General features: G+C 42.7%; 1 protein-coding gene across 2 annotated transcripts in view; it reads left to right on the forward strand.

Moving 5' to 3' along the window:
• The window catches only part of FYN (FYN proto-oncogene, Src family tyrosine kinase), a 208,826-nt gene that overhangs the window by 133,261 nt on the left and 55,267 nt on the right, over positions 1–20,298 (forward strand). The window lies entirely within an intron of this gene.

Consider the following 20,298-nt stretch of genomic DNA (forward strand, 5'->3'; position numbering starts at 1 on the left):
GGCTGAATGTAAATAAAAGGATGTGCGCAGAGAGACAAGAATGCAAGGGAGATGAAACAGCTGAAAACTGGTGATTTGTTACTATGGTGATTTCTGAGTAACTTTTGTTTGGGAGGATGGGAGAAGTTTTGTTCTTATTTCTGTTTTCTTAACTTCATCTCCAGCAGCTCAAGAGGAGAACAGCTGTACTTAGCAACCCTAGGGTAGAGCCAGAGAGAAATGGAGCTGCTGTGTGGCAAGGGAGGAGGTGGGTTAAGACCAAAGCAGGGCATCAGTGCCTGAGCTGCTTGAGCCAGATCATGAGTTACTCTTCATTTTAGCAACAAAAGGAAGGGGAGGACATAGTCGGGTCTTCTGAAAACCACGGTAAGAAAGAGTACTTTAAGCCATAGTGTAAAAAATAAAATCAAAACTATAGGACATAGCAATGCCCAGCTCCTATTACATCAGTAAAACTCTCATAATATGCATATTCATGCTGCAGGCTCTGGCCATGGCAGGGGGACATCTGAGCATTTATAGACAAACCTGACCATGTGGTGAGGTCCCTCTGTGAGTCCCCATCATTGATAAGATTCAGCCTAGGGCTGAGGAGAGTGAAGAGCTGTGCTGGGCCTGTCTGGGGGCTCGGTTCTGCCTGAATGTGTGCAGGAGGGCTCTGGGCTCCTTCAGGAATGTTAGGCTTGGTATGAACCCTGACAGCTGCTTGTCAAAGCCTTGCTCGACTGATGAGGAAACCGGGCTCCACAGTGTTGGAGTGATGTGCTCCACACCACATGGCTACTCAGCAGCCTTGTCCCAGGCTATGCCACTGCTTCCAGACCTTGCCTAAACCAGGGACCTGGTGTTCCAGGACCAAGATGCCCTGGAGACTTGGGAACCAGTCCTAAGCTAGATCACTTGAAGAAAAGCACACTTAAAGAGCACTTTGAGCCATAGTGGAAAAAACACAAAACCAAAAACCTGTAGGACAAAGCAGTGCCCAGCTCCTGTCACATCATTAAATCTATCTTTTAATGAGGAGCAGAGCATGCTTCTCAAAAGGCAACATGGGGTAATTAGATCCAGGTCCTACTGACTGGGTAACTCTGGGAAAGTTACTTAAATTCTGTGAGCCCAAGGTTCCTTACTGTGAAATACCCTTTCAAAGTTGTTCTGCAGATTGAATGAAATACCATATGTGAAGTACCAAGAAGAAAATAAGTTATTAACAAATGGTAGCTATTGTTACAATTCATTTTGGTTGTTACCCTACTAACCTGCCTTAATCCAAGTTTAACTGTCAGTATCAAAGGAGGTCAGAAGCTCTTATTGGTTTTAGAGTCTGGGGAAAAAGCAAACAAGTGGTCAACAGAGCCTCCCTTTACCTCTGTGTTAGATTTACTTCCTCCTTGTGTTGGGGTACAGGCCACCTGTTATAACAAAAAGACTCCGTCTCACTTCCCCCAGAAAATTAGTGGCTCACACAGGATGGATATTCATGCCTCTCTCATGTTACACTCAAGATCAGAGCTTTAGGGTGGTTGAAGCTGTGCTCCACAAGGCCATCCAGGGCCCAGGTTCCTTCTGTCCTACTGCTGTGCCATTCCCTGGTGGGTTGCCATCCTCTGCCTGGTTAATGCCAGTTTATCAGCACTACATCCACTTTCCAGCCCACAGGAAGTGGGAAAGACAATGGAGGGCAACCCACTCTCTCTTAAGGAATGCAAGGGTTGAGTATATAGCATCTACTGTCAACCAGTTGGCCAGAATTAAGTGACATGGCCACACATAGCTGCAAGGGAGTCTGAAAAATATAGTCTTCAGCCTAAAACTCTGTTACTGTGGAAGAAGTGGGGTGGATTTGGTGGCACAGCTAGAAGTCTGCCACACCCCTCACCAGCTTTTATCCTGTCAGTAGGATACTACTACTCATTTGTTTTCAGTCATGTGGATTTGGGCCTCTGTCCCTTCAGGCCCAGGGCAACCCTATCTGACACCAGAATCCTGCAAGCTCTCAGAAAAAGGGAAGATAAACAGCTGTGCTGTCATCATTAAGGAGATAACCTCAAGTTCAGTTACTCTGCAAGACAACACTATGAAAAAAATCATAGTCTGCCTCATGTATATGCCAAGCAAAAAGTCACTATTGAATTGCTTTACCATAAATTTTATAATAGTGTTTATAAAATGTTTGCTGGTATATAAACTAAGTCTTCCCTTTTTGGATTTGTTAACATACATCTGACTGGATTTCACCTGCCAAGTAGGTCATCAACGAGTGATCTAGCCCACATAACCCATGTTCCTCCCATATAAAGTAGCCACAATTTGTCATCCCAAATACTGTTTTTATGGCTGCTGGGGAAAGCATCACTGACTGCCTTCAGTGGATTCCATGTTCTCCTCTTCCTGCTTGTTATCTCCCTCCCTTAATTTCCTTGTGTCTGTGTTGGTACTCAACTTGTGTTCATGAGTGAGACCTCTTGAGAAGGCTTCACTGAAGCAGGTACCACATAATCAACCAGCCTGGGCTCACCAGGAGTAAGGAATATAAACTTAAGGGAAGGCAAAGACTGTCCTCATTTCCTTTAGATGAGGAGGTGGTAGGAGGAGGCTGCCTAGAGGCGGATGGCCTCTCTGCTCCCTTTGTTCCCGTCATCACTGTCACAGTTGTTCCTTGTCCCGGTAGAGGCCGCGGAATTAGAGAGGGGTCAGTTTTCTGACAGCTACTTTATCAGCATTCACACCAAAACAGCTGCTGAGAAGTTTTGAAATTCTAAACCACTGCAAGGGATGCAAAAGTTATGGCTGCTGGTGTGGCTGATTCCTTGCAACTTGAGAAAGTGCCAACATAAAGATCCAGGGGAGGAGGGACCGGGCTTCATGTCCTTCTTCAAAGAAAAGGCATCAGCCTCAGTTCCAAAAACAATGCAAATGGCCCCAACACCAAATTCTCAGGGCAATAGATTTTGATGGGCTCTGACTTCATAACCAGATAAGTAATCGGTGGAAAGGGGAGGCGCGGTCAACACAAACATGAGCTCAAGGGCAAAAAGAAGAACAAAAATATGCTTATTCAAAGTCCATTCTGTTTCTTTAAAGGAATGGATCTTCTTGGCTGGAACTGGTGAATTAAAGGAAAAAAGAATTCACTGTTTTGTTAAAGGAGGAGGCCACATTTGCAGAATCATCTGGCAGGGAACCTCTATAGAGACTGGAAAGATTGGCAGAGCTTATTTTTGTCCGGCCTTGGAGAGTGAACCCCCTCGGCTTTCATTCTCTGCGTTGGTGGGGAGGGGGTGTTGATGACGCCTGTTCAAACAGCCGCTTTGTGCTACTGTGTCTTCTTGTGCCTCCGCCAGGTGACAGCCTGACCCTTGGGCCCTTGGCCTTTTAAGCCCAGAAAGCCAGTCTCTGCCACTCTGGCCCAGATGTGACACTGACTTTCCTGTTTCTCTTTGCTGGTTCACGAATAGAAGCCCACATTTTTGTTTTTATTTTTGTTTTCCTGTGGTTGTTTTTATAGAACAGAGCCAAGGAGAGTGGAAAGAGGCTTAACTCTAAAGATCTACATTAGGAAGAAACATCTTTGTTGCATCTTTTGTGTTTCTGAAAAACTTCAGGTTGAATAAACCAGTGCTGGTTACTATTCCATGCCCCGCTTGGATTGCCCCAGATTCTAGGGATTGTGGCTCAAAGGTCAAAGCATCAGAAGGCCAGGCTGAACGTCCCAAAAGGAAAAGGTGAAGGCAACAAGATGAAAAGTGAGAGCAAAATACAGAATTTTTCTGCCTGGTGCCCTAAACAAGTCGCTTTGCCTGTAACAGGCGTCCAAAGAACAACAGTAGTTTGCTTCATCCTCCACCCCTTCTTAGAGTCGTGCCAGTGTGGGGTCTTCAGGCCCTCACTTACAGAGAGGTCCTCAGTAACCAGAGCTCCTTGGTTGGGTTTCAAGGGTGACCTGAACAAGTACTGTCATCCTGAGTTTACTGGGTTTCCCCAGGTACCTAGGAACATGGGGCCCAGAGATTCTCAAGAACCCACTAAGCCAGCCACCCCACTCCTGATTCTATTATCCCAGATTCTGCCACTTGCCACCTACATGGTCCTCTGAGTTGATTATATATCAGAGCTTTGCTTAATCTATGCCCCTAGTTAGATTTTTATGGGGGTTCTATGTGCTTTCACCACCCACTCGCAGCTCTGCTCCCTCACTGCCTACTTCCCAGCACAGATGTGATGAAAACACACTCAGAAGTCTCTCTGTCCTTGGGTACCTTTTATCTTGACACCTTCTGGAAGGAGAGGTTGCCTCTTAACAGGCTTGGGAATCAATCACTTTCTCTACCTCTCTTAATTTTTCAGTTTACAACGCATACTTCATCATTGTATGGTTGCTATCAACTTATATACAAATTAAGTCAGTAATTGATAAGATTAAAAGGACCTTTCTTATTAACAAGTAAAGGTGATTTAGTCTCATTTTTAAAACTGGTAGATTCAGTATAGAAAATCTGAGAAATAAAGAAACAGAGAAGGAAGAACATCATTCATAGCATTATCCCCTACATACCACCAGCAAGCATCTTGGTATCTTTCCTTCCAAAGGATTCTCTAGGCATTTGTCACATACTTGCAATCATGTGATCCTTCTTAGTATAACAGGAAAATATTATAATATTTTCCATTAATTATAATATTAATGGAAAATATTATAATATTTTCCATACTACTAATAATTTTTTGTAAGTATAAGTTTTAACTTGTGCTTAACTTTACATTGTGGCCTTACAGTATGCTTAGCCATTGCCTTCTTGTTAAATAATTAGCATACTTTATAATTTTTCAAATTATAAATAACACTTCATAGGATCTCTTCATGTGTCTTTTTTTTTAAGTCTCTCTCTAGAACAGATTTAGAGGTTAAAGAGCAGACCCATTTTTAAGATTTTCTGATAATATTGAAGTTGGTTTACAAAAAGTTATACATTAATTCCTGCTTCTATCAGCAGTGTATGAGAATAGTCATCACTATTGGGCAGACATCTTTTTAAAATTTTGTTAATTTAGAAGTGAAAGTATCTTACTAATCTAAATTGTGTTTCTTTGATTACCACTGAAGGGAAATATATTTCACAAGTTGTTTTTTACTTTCTTTGAATTGCCAGTTCACATGCTTTCCCATTTACCTAATCTTAAGAGTTTTCTTATCTATATAAATTCCTTATATGTTAAAATGTTAACCCAAGAGAATTGAAAGCATATGTCCACACAAAAGCTTGTTTATGAATGTTTACAGCAGCACTATTCATAATAGCCAAGAAGTGGAAACAAACCACATGTCTATCAGCTGATGATTGGTAAGCAATAAGTGATATATCCATTCAATGGAGTACTTTTCAGCCATAAAAAGGAATGAAGTACTAAGTCACGCTACAAACTGAATGAATCCTGAAAATGTTACGCCAAGCAAAAGTAGCCAGTCAAAAAAGCCACGTATTACATGATTCCATTTATGTAAAATACTCAGGGAGCTTCAAGATGGCGGAAGAGTAAGACGCGGAGATCACCTTCCTCCCAACAAATACATCAGAAATACATCTACATGTGGGACAACTCCTACAGAACACCTACTGAACGCTGGCAGAAGACCTCAGACCTCCCAAAAGGCAAGAAACTTCCCACGTACCTGGGTAGGGCAAAAGAAAAAAGAAAAAACAGAGACAAAACAATAGGGACGGGACCTGCACCAGTGGGAGGGAGCTGTGAAGGAGGAAAGGTTTCCACACATTAGGAAGCCCCTTCGTGGGCGGAGACTGCGGGTGCCGGAGGGGGGGGAGCTTCGGAGCCTCGGAGGAGAGCGCAGCCACAGGGGTGTGGAGGGCAAAGCAGAGAGACTCCCGCACAGAGGATCGGCGCCGACCAGCACTCACCAGCCCGAGAGGCTTGTCTGCTCACCCGCCGGGGCGGGCGGGGGCTGAGGCTCGGGCTTTGGTCGGATCCCAGGGAGAGGACTGGGGTTGGCTGCGTGAACACAGCCTGAAGGGAGCTAGTGCGCCACGGCTAGCTGGGAGGGAGTCCGGGAAAAGTCTAGAGCTGCCAAGAGACAAGAGACTTTCTCTTGCCTCTTTGTTTCCTGGTGCGCGAGGAGAGGGGATTAAGAGCGCTGCCTAAACAAGCTCCAGAGACGGGCGCGAGCCGCGGCTATCAGCGCGGACCCCAGAGACAGGCGTGAGACGCTAAGGCTGCTGCTGCCACCACCAAGAAGCCTGTGTGCAGCACAGGTCACTATGCACACCTCCTCTACCGGGAGCCTGTGCAGCCCGCCACTGCCAGGGTCCCGTGATCCAGGAACAACTTCCCCGGGAGAATGCCTGGCACGCCTCAGGCTGGTGCAACATCACGCTGGCCTCTGCTGCCGCAGGCTCGCCCCGCATCCGTACCCCTCCCTCCCCCTGGCCTGAGTGAGCCAGAGCCCCCGAAGCAGCTGCTCCTTTAACCCCGTCCTGTCTGAGCGAAGAACAGACGCCCTCAGGCGACCTACACGCAGAGGCGGGTCCAAATCCAAAGCTGAAACCCGGGAGCTGTGCGAACAAAGAAGAGAAAGGGAAATCTCTCCCAGCACCCTCAGGAGCAACGGATTAAATCTCCACAATCAACTTGATGTACCCTGCATCTGTGGAATACCTGAATAGACAACAAATCATCCCAAATTGAGGAGGTGGACTTTGGGAGCAAAGATATATATTTTTTTTTTCCCTTTTTCTCTTTTTGTGAGTGTGTATGTGTATGGTTCTGTGTGTGATTTTGTCTGTATAGCTTTGCTTTTACCATTTGTCCTAAAGTTCTGTCTGTCCGGGGTTTTTTTGGGTTTTTTTTCACTTTTTAAATTTTTTTTCTTAATTATTATTTTTTATTTTAATAACTTTATTTTATTTTACTTTATTTTATTTTATTTTATTTTATCCTCTTTCTTTCTTTCTTTCTTTCTATTTTTTCTCCCTTTTATTCTGAGCCATGTGGATGACAGGCTCTTGGTGCTCCAGCCAGGCATCAGGGCTGTGCCTCTGAGGTGGGAGAGCCAAGTTCAGGACACTGGTCCACAAGAGACCTCCCAGCTCCATGTAATATCAAACGGCAAAAATCTCCCAGAGATCTCCATCTCAACACCAAGACCCAGCTCCACTCAACAACCAGCAAGCTACAGTGCTGGACACCCTATGCCAAACAACTAGCAAGACAGGAACACAACCCCATCCATTAGCAGAGAGGCTGCCTAAAATCATAAGGCCACAGACACCCCAAAACACACCACCAGACGTGGACCTGCCCACCAGAAAGACAAGATCCAGCTTCATCCACCAGAACACAGGCACTACTCTCCTGCACCAGGAACCCTACACAACCCACTGAACCAAACGTAGCCACTGGGGACAGACACCAAGAACAATGGGAACTACGAACCTGCAGCCTGCGAAAAGGAGACCCCAAACACAGTAAGTTAAGCAAAATGAGACGACACAGAAACACACAGCAGATGAAGGAGCAAGGCAAAAACCCACCAGACCTAACAAATGAAGAGGACATAGGCAGTCTACCTGAAAAAGAATTCAGAACAATGATAGTAAAGATGATCCAAAACCTTGGTAATAGAATGGAGAAAATACAAGAAACGTTTAACAAGGACCTAGAAGAACTAAAGAGCAAACAAACAGTGATGAACAACACAATAAATGAAATTAAAAATTCTCTAGAAGGGATCAATAGCACAGTAACTGAGGCAGAAGAATGGATAAGTGACCTGGAAGATAAAATAGTGGAAATAACTACTGCAGAGCAGAATAAAGATAAAAGAATGAAAAGAATTGAGGACAGTCTCAGAGACCTCTGGGACAACATTAAACACAACAACATTCGAATTATAGGGGTCCCAGAAGAAGAAGAGAAAAAGAAAGGGACTGAGAAAATATTTGAAGAGATTATAGTTGAAAACTTCCCTAATATGGGAAAGGAAATAGTTAATCAAGTCCAGGAAGCACAGAGAGTCCCATACAGGATAAATCCAAGGAGAAACATGCCGACACATATTAAGCAAACTATCAAAAATTCAGTACAAAGAAAAAATATTAAAAGCAGCAAGGGAAAAGCAACAAATAACAAACAAGGGAATCCCCATAAGGTTAACAGCTGATCTTTCAGCAGAAACTCTGCAAGCCAGAAGGGAGTGGCAGCACATATTTAAAGTGATGAAGGAGAAAAACCTACAACCAAGATTACTCTGCCCAGCAAGGATCTCATTCAGATTCGATGGAGAAATTAAAACCTTTACAGACAAGCAGAAGCTAAGAGAATTCAGCACCACCAAACCAGCTTTACAACAAATGCTAAAGGAACTTCTCTAGGCAAGAAACACAAGAGAAGGAAAAGACCTACAATAACAAACGCAGAATAATTAAGAAAATGATAATAGGAACATACATATCGATAATTACCTTAAATGTAAATGGATTAAATGCTCCAACCAAAAGACACAGACTGGCTGAATGGATACAAAAACAAGACCTGTATATATGCTCTCTACAAGAGACCCACTTCAGACCTAGGGACACATACAGACTGAAAGTGAGGGGATGGAAAAAGATACTCCATGCAAATGGAAATCAAAAGAAAGCTGGAGTAGCAATTGTCATATCAGACAAAATAGACTTTAAAACAAAGACTATTACAAGAGACAAAGAAGGACACTACATAATGGTCAAGGGATCGATCCAAGAAGAAGATATAACAATTGTAAATATTTATGCACCCAACATAGGAGCACCTCAATACATAAGGCAAATACTAACTGCCATAAAAGGGGAAATCAACAGGAACACAATCACAGTAGGGGACTTTAACAGCCCACTTTCACCAATGGACAGATCATCCAAAATGAAAATAAATAAGGAGAAACAAGCTTTAAATGATACATTAAACAAGATGGACTTAATTGATATTTGTAGGACATTCCATCCAAAAACAACAGAATACACGTTCTTCTCAAGTGCTCATGGATTCTCCAGGATAGATCATATCTTGGGTCACAAATCAAGCCTTGGTAAATTTAAGAAAATTGAAATCATATCAAGTGTCTTTTCCGACCACAACGCTATGAGACTAGATATCAATTACAGGAAAAAATCTGTAAAAAATACAAACATGTGGAGGCTAAACAACACACTACTTAATAACCAAGAGATCACTGAAGAAATCAAAGAGGAAATCAGAAAATACCTAGAAACAAATGACAATGAAAACATGATGACCCAAAACCTATGGGATGCAGCAAAAGCACTTCTAAAAGGGAAGTTTATAGCAATACAATCCTACCTTAAAAAACAAGAAACATCTCAAATAAACAACCTAACCTTACACCTAAAGCAATTAGAGAAAGAAGAACAAAAAAACCCCAAAGTTAGCAGAAGGAAAGAAATCATAAAGATCAGATCAGAAATAAATGAAAAAGAAATGAAGGAAATAATAGCAAAGATCAATAAAACTAGAAGCTGGTTCTTTGAGAAGATAAACAAAATTGATAAACCATTAGCCAAACTCATCACGAGAAAAAGGGAGAAGACTCAAATCAATAGAATTAGAAATGAAGAAGACAAGTAACAATTGACACTGCAGAAATACAAAGGATCATGAGAGATTACTACAAGCAACTATATGCCAATAAAATGGACAACCTGGAAGAAATGAACAAATTCTTAGAAATGCACAACCTTCCAAGACTGAACCAGGAAGAAATAGAAAATATGAACAGACCAATCACAAGCACTGAAATTGAAACTGTGATTAAAAATCTTCCAATAAACAAAAGCCCAGGACCAGATGGCTTCACAGGTGAATTCTATCAAACATTTAGAGAAAAGCTAACACCTATCCTTCTCAAACTCTTCCAAAAATGTAGCAGAGGGAGGAGCACTCCCAAACTCATTCTACAAGGCGACCATCACCCTGATACCAAAACCAAAGATGTCACAAAGAAAGAAAACTACAGGCCAATCTCACTGATGAGCATAGATGCAAAAATCCTCAACAAAATACTAGCAAACAGAATCCAACAGCACATTAAAAGGATCATACACCATGATCAAGTGGGGTTTATCCCAGGAATGCAAGGATTCTTCAATATATGCAAATCAATCAGTGTGATACACCATATTAACAAATTGAAGGAGAAAAACCATATGATCATCTCAATAGATGCAGAGAAAGCTTTCGACAAAATTCATACCCATTTATGATAAAAACCCTCCAGAAAGTAGGCATAGAGGGAACATTCGTCAACATAATAAAGGCCATGTATGACAAACCTACAGCCAACATCGTCCTCAATGGTGAAAAACTGAAACCATTTCCACTAAGATCAGGAGCAAGACAAGGTTGCCCACTCTCACCACTATTATTCAACATAGTTTTGGAAGTTTTAGCCACAGCAATCAGAGAAGAAAAAGAAATAAAAGGAATCCAAATCGGGAAAGAAAATGTAAAGCTGTCACTGTTTGCAGATGACATGATACTATACATAGAGAATCCTAAAGCTGCTACCAGAAAACTACTAGAGCTAATCAATGAATTTGGTAAAGTAGCAGATACAAAATTAATGCACAGAAATCTCTTGCATTCCTATACACTAATGATGAAAAATCTGAAAGTGAAATTAAGAAAACACTCCCATTTACCATTGCAACAAAAAGAATGAAATATCTAGGAATAAACCTACCTAAAGAGACAAAAAACCTGTATGCAGAAAATTATAAGACACTGATGAAAGAAATTAAAGATGATACAAACAGATGGAGAGATATACCATGTTCTTGGATTGGAAGAATCAACATTGTGAAAATGACTCTACTACCCAAAGCAATCTACAGAGTCAATGCAATCCCTATCAAACTACCACTGGCATTTTTCACAGAACTAGAACAAAAAATTTCACAATTTGTATGGAAACACAAAAGACCCTGAATAGCCAAAGCAATCTTGAGAAAGAAAAATGGAGCTGGAGGAATCAGGCTCCCTGACTTCATACTATACTACAAAGCTACAGTAATCAAGACAGTATGGTACTGGCACAAAAACAGAAATATAGATCAATGGAACAGGATAGAAAGCCCAGAGATAAACCCACGCACATATGGTCACCTTATCTTTGATAAAGGAGGCAAGAATATACAATGGAGAAAAGACAGCCTCTTCAATAAGTGGTGCTTGGAAAACTGGACAGCTACATGTAAAAGAATGAAATTAGAACACTCCCTAACACCGTACACAAAAATAAACTCAAAATGGATTAAAGACCTAAATGTAAGGCCAGACACTATAAAACTCTTAGAGGAAAACATAGGCAGAACACTCTATGACATAAATCACAGCAAGATCCTTTTTGACCCACCTCCTAGAGAAATGGAAATAAAACCAAAAATAAACAAATGGGACCTAATGAAACTTGAAAGCTTTTGCACAGCAAAGGAAACCATAAACAAGACGAGAAGACAACCCTCAGAATGGGAGAAAATATTTGCAAACGAAGCAACTGACAAAGGACTAATCTCCAAAATTTACAAGCAGCTCATGCAGCTCAATATCAAAAAAACAACCCAATCCAAAAATGGGCAGAAGACCTAAATAGACATTTCTCCAAAGAAGGTATACAGATTGCCAGCAAACACATGAAAGAATGCTCAACATCATTAATCATTAGAGAAATGCAAATCAAAACTACATTGAGATATCATCTCACACCGGTCAGAATGGCCATCATCAAAAAATCTACAAACAATAAATGCTGGAGAGGGTGTGGAGAAAAGGGAACACTCTTGCACTGTTGGTGGGAATGTAAATTGATACAGCCACTATGGAGAACAGTATGGAGGTTCCTTAAAAAACTAAAAATAGAACTACCCTACGACCCAGCAATCCCACTACTGGGCATATACCCTGAGAAAACCATAATTCAGAAAGAGTCATATACCAGTATATTCATTGCAGCTCTATTTACAATAGCCAGGACATGGAAGCAACCTAAGTGTCCATCAACAGATGAATGGATAAAGAAGATGTGGCACATATATACAATGGAATATTACTCAGCCATAAAAAGAAATGAAATTGAGTTATTTGTAGTGAGGTAGTTGGACCTAGAGTCTGTCATACAGAGTGAAGTAAGTCAGAAAGAGAAAAACAAATACCGTATGCTAACATATATATATGGAATCTAAAAAAAAAAAAAAAAAATATGGTCATTGCAGAACCTAGGGGCAAGACGAGAATAAAGACACAGACCTACTAGACTTGAGGATATGGGGAGAGGGAAGGGTAAGCCGGGACAAAGTGAGAGAGTGGCATGGACATATATACACTACCAGACGTAAAATAGATAGCTAGTGGGAAGCAGCCACATAGCACAGGGAGATCAGCTCGGTGTTTTGTGACCACCTAGAGCGGTGGGATAGGGAAGGTGGGAGGGAGGGAGACGCAAGAGGGAAGAGATATGGGGACATATGTATATGTATAACTGATTCACTTTGTTATAAAGCAGAAACTAACACACCATTGTAAAGCAATTATACCCCGATAAAGATGTTAAAAATAAAATAAAATACTCAGAATAGGCAAATCCACAGAGACATAAAGTGGATTCGTGGTTGCCAGGGGCTAGGCTGAGAATGTGATGGGAAGTAACTGCTTCATGGGTACAGGTTTCTTTTGGGGTGATGAAAATGTTCTGGAATTAGATAGTGGTAATGGTTTCCTTTGCAAATATATTATAAAACACTAAACTGTATACTTTAAGAGGGTGATTTTATGGAATATGAATTATATCTCAATAAAAATAGATAAAATTTTAAAATGCTAACCACAAGGAACTTTTCTAAGGTCCAGAAAGGGGTGGGGGAAGGCCTGAAGAACAATCAGTGCTCTAATTCTTTCTGAACCCTTTGTTTGGCATAGACAGTTAAAATATATCTTTATTTTTATCTCCATTTCACTCTTGTCTTAACCTTGACATCCAAAGTGAAGTGAATGTAAGAAGAAAATGTTCTTCGCTCCTTTTGGAGCATTTCCACAGTTTGGTATTAAAACCTCATTTGCCCACTTGGGTTTGGGACTGATTCCAGTAGTTAGTTGACTGCAGTGTTAAATCTCACCATTGGGGTTTGATGCTTCCATTTCTTTTTTATTAGGTGCTTGTGGGTCCCTGGGCATTGGGGAATGGAAGGTTGTACAGAGGGAAGGAGAACTGCCGGAGCGTGAGCTGCTGCCTTGCAGCCTGGGGGTCATTTGAACAGGAGAAGCTGGAGAGTGGAAGCCAACAAATATTCTAGGTGCCAGGAATGTGGCTTTTTCTTAAAGTAATGTGACATTTTAAGAGTGATTTCTATTAGTTCAGTTCCCTTGCTGTGCGGTATGGAACAAGGTCCATCGTCCTCACCCTCCAGAGGGTCTTTGCAAAGCCATGTGTAAATGATCGAATGGGTCCAACTCCACTTATTATTTCTGAAGCAAAGTTTTTTTTTTTTTTAATTTTATTTATTTATTTATTTATGGCTGTGTTGGGTCTTCGTTTCTGTACGAGGGCTTTCTCTAGTTGCGGCAAGTAGGGGCCACTCTTCATCGCGGTGCGCGGGCCTCTCACTATCGCGGCCTCTCCTGTTGCAGAGCACAGGCTCCAGACGCGCAGGCTCAGTAGTTGTGGCTCACGGGCCTAGTCGCTCCGCGGCATGTGGGATCTTCCCAGACCAGGGCTCGAACCCGCGTGCTCTGCATTAGCAGGCAGATTCTCAACCACTGCGCCACCAGGGAAGCCCTGAAGCAAAGTTTTGACTTGATTTTTAAATAGGCTCCAGTTCTCCCATTGTTGCGTGTGGCTAGTGTCTACGTTGTAGATACTCCTGCTTTTACATCAGCCTTCTTTACCCCAAAGGTATAATATTTTATCACCTGTGTTTGTGGGGGGCTCTCCCTCTCAGGGCTCCACCAAGAGTAGAAATCTGTTATTTTTGTGCTTGGAGGAAGCATTACATGTATAGCTCAGTTTATGCAGTAAATGTGTTCCAGAAAGTTTATATGATATAAAGCACATCATGTTTTCAGTGCAGTAGGACAGCTCACTTTTACACCAAGGAACCCAGTGCTAACTCCTTCGTGGTGTATATAAATACCCCGCCACATCTAGGAAGTATCAGGAAACTAAGGGCTGCTTTAATGGCATTGGCTAAACGTTCATTAAGATGCCAAACCACATCAGGGAAGCTGGTGACTCACCACACCTGGTGTGGTCCCAGCACCCCTGCAGAGCCCACTGTCTTAGGGGGTGGGCCGTGAATGTGGGGCAGTGGGGCCCAGTCCCTGAAATCAGGGCCTTCGTTAGTCATGCACATGAGGTTGGGTTCTTCGGAGTCAGGGGTCTTCTCCACAGGTCTCTCCCTCCACACCTCCTACCCTCGCGCCCACACCCTTCTGTGGACTAGCCAGGATTCCATGGGGCAGGAGGCAAGGCTAGTGTAGAGGCTCCATGTGCTGGCCATGAAATCAGTCTGTCTGACTCCAAATCCCATCTCCACCCCTGACTGAGCTGTGAACAAATTCCCAAACCTCTCTGTTTCTCCGTTGTAAAATGAGGGGAAATAGCAATCCCACGTCTTAGGACTGTCATGAGCATTTAGTGAGACAACATGTTCCCATACATAGCACAGCGCCTGGCTTGCAGTGAGCCTTCATTTGATATTGGTCATCACTCCTGAGATTGGAGCCTTCATCTCCGTGGTGCCCCATCCCACCAAAAGATGTTTTTGTTTTCTATTGCTGTGTAACAAATTATGACAAACTTAGTGACTTAAACAACACCCATTTATCAGCTCACAGTTCTGAGTCACGGGTCTGGGCACAGTGTGGCTGGGCTCTCACACAAGGCTGAATTCAGTGTATTGACTGACAGCGTTCTCATCTGGAAGCTTGACTAGGGAAGAATTCATTTCCAGGTTTCTTTGGGTTCTTGACCCAACTCAGTTCCTTGTGGTTGTAGGACTGAGGTCTCTGTTTCTTTGCTTTCTGCCAGCTGGGAGCTGTTCTCAGCTCCTAGAGACCACCCACATAGCCCCCTCTGTCTTCAAAGCCAGCAGTGGAGACTATCCCTCCCATGGAATGCCTCTCACACTTTGAATCTGCTTCTCCGGAAAGAGCCTATCCCTTTCAAGGGCTCACCTCCTGAGGTCAGGTCCATCTAGGATAATCCCTCTTCTGTTAAAGTCAACTGTGCCAAAGAAGATAACCTAATCACAGGAGCAATGATCCCATCATCCACAAGTCCCAGGGATTATCCAGGGCTTATCCACCGGAGGTGGGAATCTTGGGCACACGTTAGAGATCTGCCTACCGCACCACCTTTTCAGCAAGGCATGTACTTCACGCCTTCCTTCCAGTTGGCAGCAAAAAGAGGATTTTCCCTCACTGGCAGAGTCCTGTGTGTTCTTTTTTCATGGCTGAGCTGGGGCCACTGGCTGGACCCAGCACCAATGCTGTGTGTGGTTCAGGCCTCAAGTATTTACATCTCTCAAGTGTCATCCCAGCTGCGACCTTTTCCCTGCTTCAGGGCCTTGGGGAGTGTTTGTGCTTCAAAGAGGGTCCAGCCTGCTTTCTCTCCAGTCATCCCTGGCACCTCTGCCCTGGCTGTCCCCAGAAGACAGCACTGCCCACACTCCCTGTGGGGTGTCAGGACCCAGGGTCCCACAAAGAGAAAAGCCACATTGTAAAGGACTGAAAACGCTAAAACACTGGGGTGACAGATGCTGTGGCCCAACTACCATTGCTACCAATGAGGCCCTCCTCTGTCTCTAAATGTCCTGCTTCTGGTAGTTATGTAGGGAAAATTAAGGAAAGCCTTCCCTAGACTTTCAAGGGATTCGTTTTCCCTATCGAGAACATAGCAAAATACCTCAGGTTGACTCTTGTGGGTATTTCTGGTTTTACAAGGATCAGGAGTCCCCTGCCATGAATCTTCTGTGCTGAAGTCAACGCACTTCTGATGTGTCTCTGCCACATCTTATCCTTTTGCCTCATGCTATTACTATAGACTGGAAAAGGGTGTTTGCTCGTTAACCTGCTAGTTTTTGCTTTTCTCCCAGAGAAGTGTGTAAAACTGTGCAGTCTATCTACAGTTCAGCTTTCAGTACTTTTCCAGCTGTCCCCATCTGGGTTGCTTGTGTTTGGTTTCTAGGTTCTTAGTTCAGTTGCCTTTCTCATTCTTTTCCTTTCATTGTGATACCTGCCCAGGTAAAGCAGAGACCAGCTAAAGGGATAGTGAATGACAGCCCCAGGAAACATGCCACATCAGAGCGCAGGCTAGTGTGGCTTCACCATCACTCTCCAGAGTCTGGGCTGTTGGGAGCAAGGATGCCACTTATGCTTGAGGGCTCTTCACTTCTCCACACCCACCTAGGCTGGTTTCTGAGGCATCGTGCTTACACTGCTGAGATTAAAGTTATTTGTTGTCAGTTTCACCTTCTTCCTCCTGCCATCCCATTTACGTGTCTCAAGAGAAAGTAATTTGCTTTTGCAGAAGACTGCCAGTGGCCTTTTTCCTTTTCTGGTACCTAGCTCTCGCACACGCCTAAAATCTCACAAGTCCTGTGATGTTATAACCTGGGCATACAGGTGTTGCTTTATTGATCGGCATATGAGGAAATGTGAGCGTATCTGTGTTTAATGTGCATCTAGCAGACCAGACTGGGGTCTGTGGCATCAGTGGAGGGAATGTACGTTCGACCAGACTCATTCTGGATCGAAGTAGCCTATGCCCAGAGTAGCAGATAGATTCCATCCTTCATGTCAGCTTCCGTCAACCACTCAAGGGCTATGTGAAGAAGGATTCTGAGGCCACCCGTGGTGTGGCACCAGAAGGTGCTGTGATGGATTTATGACGTCCATCATGCATGCTCACAGGAAGGGGACGTGGCAATCCTTGAATGATTCTCTCTTTGGCAATTTCTGCCCGAGTTGCTTAATGCTCTTGTGTCACATATGAGAAAATTAAGGAAATTTTAAGTAAATCAGGTTTTACTTACATAGTAGAAACAGAGCCCTTCCATTTACAGAAGAATTGGAGAATAGGGGGCTTCACCACAAGAACAGGATCCTGCTGGTCAAAGTGCCGTGCATCAGTTTTTCTAGGCATAGCAAAGCACAGAGGACTATGGTCATGAGGTCATGATGTATGATTTACTGATCAGAGTACCTCCAGGGCCCCACTTTCAAGTGGCATTATTCAGCGTTTCCCAGTGCCCCACGGATCTTGAGCAAATGTATTAGTGCATTATATGTTCATGATGGACCCACAGCACGGGCCATAAAAGCCACACCACAGAACTGTACGTAATAAGGATGTTTTTATTTTAACCCGAATGCTCAGAACTTTGCTTTGTGGCAAGGAGCCCGAAGTTGCACTGAGTACAACTCATATAGCATCTTGTGATTCTTTCATCAGGAAATGGTTAGTCTGACCGCCTCAAGTGGGAGGAAGAAGACCACAAGTTCTTATACAAATATTTTCATTGTGATTAAGTTTTAATGACCGAGCCCACATTTACTGATTTATTTCATTTTCTTCATGTTTGTCAATGAAGTGAAGAGAGTACACAAGATCTGTGCAGAAACATTCCTTACTCAAAATTGTAAACACACGAAGTGGTATAAAAGAGAATTGTTTTCTCCAAAATGATTCTGATAGAGTTTGGGGTTTTTGCATTTAATCATTTAACACATATTTATTGAGCTTCTGTTGTGTTCCAGGCACTGTTCTGGACACTGGAGATGCAATGATGGAACAAAAACTGAAAAATAATCGCTGCCTCCAAGGAGCTTACTATTTGTTTCCTTCCGTTATTTCATAGAATTATATAAAAGCTGTTAGGCATTTATTACAGTGGTAATACTTTTTTTAGTAGATTTTTGAAAGATTATTTTTTTCTTAGTTTGGTTAGATGTAGGGTCCTGTTTTCAGTAAGTTTCTGATGTAGGGTTTTGTTTTGATGGAATTAGAAGAGTAGTTTGTACTGAGAGTTCTCATTGGTTTTAGATTCTTTCCTCTATCACAAGGAACAAACTTCTAGAGAAAAGAAACAGAGCATTTTATGTCAATTCTTTAAATTGCCTTTTTCTCCCTAGCATGCCCATTCTCCTAAGGAAGGCAATCATAGGCATATAAGGGAAACAGCACTTATACTGTTTCAAAGATATAGCTATAATTCTTCTCCTCTTCATAAATCAGGATTTCTTGACCTTGACACATTTACATTCGGGGCAAGGTAATTCTTGGTAGTTAGAGGCTGTCCTGTTCATTGTAGAATGTTTAGCACCATCCTTGGCCTCTTGCCACCGGGTGCCAGCAGTACCCCTTACCCTCAAGCTGTGACAACCAAATATGTCCCTTGGTCATAGACAGCAAAGTCACCCCCAGCTGAGAACCACTGACGTAAATGATGTGATTCTGTGATTCAGGTCTCACATCCTCTAACTAAAGCAAATCAGTGAAATTCCTGAAAAGAGTACCTGGGACAAGCAGTGTCTTCTGTTGGCCTTTGTAGACACTCAGGACAGTGTTCCGCCAGGGAAGAGTTAATGTAAAGTGAGCAAGATATTTACCAGTCTTATGAAGCGACACCAACAACAAATGATGAAACTCCTTCAGTCAGTCATGCCTTGGAGATATGTTGCATTTCCTATTGGAAACTTGTTAAAATCATATTCATTTACCGTAAGTTAGAGAGCCTGTTGGACACAGTACACTGTAAGTTAATCTGGAATGATTTACGCGTAAATGTGTTCCAGATTTGGTGAGCTCAGCTCAAGCAGCAGGCGGCTCGTTTCCAAACATTTCCATTCTCAGCTAACGACATTAAATTCAGTAAGTATTTATTGAAACATGTAATGTGAGAGGGCTTTAAACAGTCTGATATTGCTTCCATGACCCCGGCCAGCAGGAAAGCAGTGCTCTGAACAGTACCTCCCGAGAGTCTCCGTATCTGATGTGGCACCCCCATTTTGGTTTGCAAGATATATAGAGAAACTGGCTCTTTTCATTTCCCTTCACCGCCTCAAGTCCCTTCCCATCCTGTACCAGCTGTGTTCTCCCCAGTGAATACATGTAATTACACATGATGTCATGTATTTCTTATTTGGTTCTTTGGTCCCAAATGGGCCACTTTTCAGAATTTTGGCAGGGACATCCATTGCATGTCCTACCTCCCTGCTGTCAGCTGGACAGGGTATTACAGGACATTGCAGTCCAAAGTGGGGTCATTTAACCAACTCACCTTCCATTTTTGAATCTTCTTCACTTCTCACACATGCCAATAGATTCAAAATACAGAGCACACTGCTGATAAAAATTCTTGGAAGAAGAGTTGACCTTGATGCAGAGAGAAAGAAAGGGAGAAAGAAACAGTGGGCTAGAGAATCTTCACTCATTCAATTGCTCTTTATTGAGCACCTGCTATGTGCCAGGCATTGGCAATATAGCTATGACAAAAGTGGACAGAGCCCTGCTTTCCTGGAACTCACAGTCTATTGAGCAATGAGACGAGTGGACAGGCCATGTTTTAATATGGCGCAATAGATGCCGTAATGAGGGAAGTCAAGATATCATGGGAGCACTTAGGAAGAGCACCACCCCAGCCTGGGGGATGGCAGGGAAATCAGAGAAGGCTTTGCAGAGGAAGTGGTGTCTTGACTGAGACATGAAGGATATATTGTGTATCAAAGAGGAGGGGGCACAAAAAGTGTTCAAAGCCATGTTCCAAAGACGAAAGGTGAGTGGGAAAAATAGAACCTTTGACGAACTGAGAAGTTAGGCAAGTTTGGATAGTAGAGTGTGAGACAGGAAGATTGAAAAGTAAGCAAAGAGGAGCCACTAAGGATGTGCTTCGGGATTCTGACTTGAACACCTTGGTGGTGCCGTTTACTGAGATCAGCGCAGAAGTAGGTTTGGTTTGAAGGAGGCTGGGGTGACAATGACTCAAGTTTGAATTCACCACTAATTCTAGAACATGGGAATGAGTTTTTAGATGTTTCTGAAAGATGTCAAAAGCTAATGGAAATTTGAAAAGTTAATTAGCATGTTTAAATGATTTTGTTACTGTAGGCTATCATGACATCCTGCAAATATACTCAGACCTCTTAGCTTCTGCCAATTGTATTTTTTTATCCAGTAATTATTTCTTAATTTTGATACTTACCATCATCTTATTGCTTAAAATTTACCAAATGTGTGCC

Source organism: Eubalaena glacialis, chromosome 12 (genome assembly GCF_028564815.1).
Source record: "Eubalaena glacialis isolate mEubGla1 chromosome 12, mEubGla1.1.hap2.+ XY, whole genome shotgun sequence".
Lineage (NCBI taxonomy): Eukaryota > Metazoa > Chordata > Mammalia > Artiodactyla > Balaenidae > Eubalaena > Eubalaena glacialis.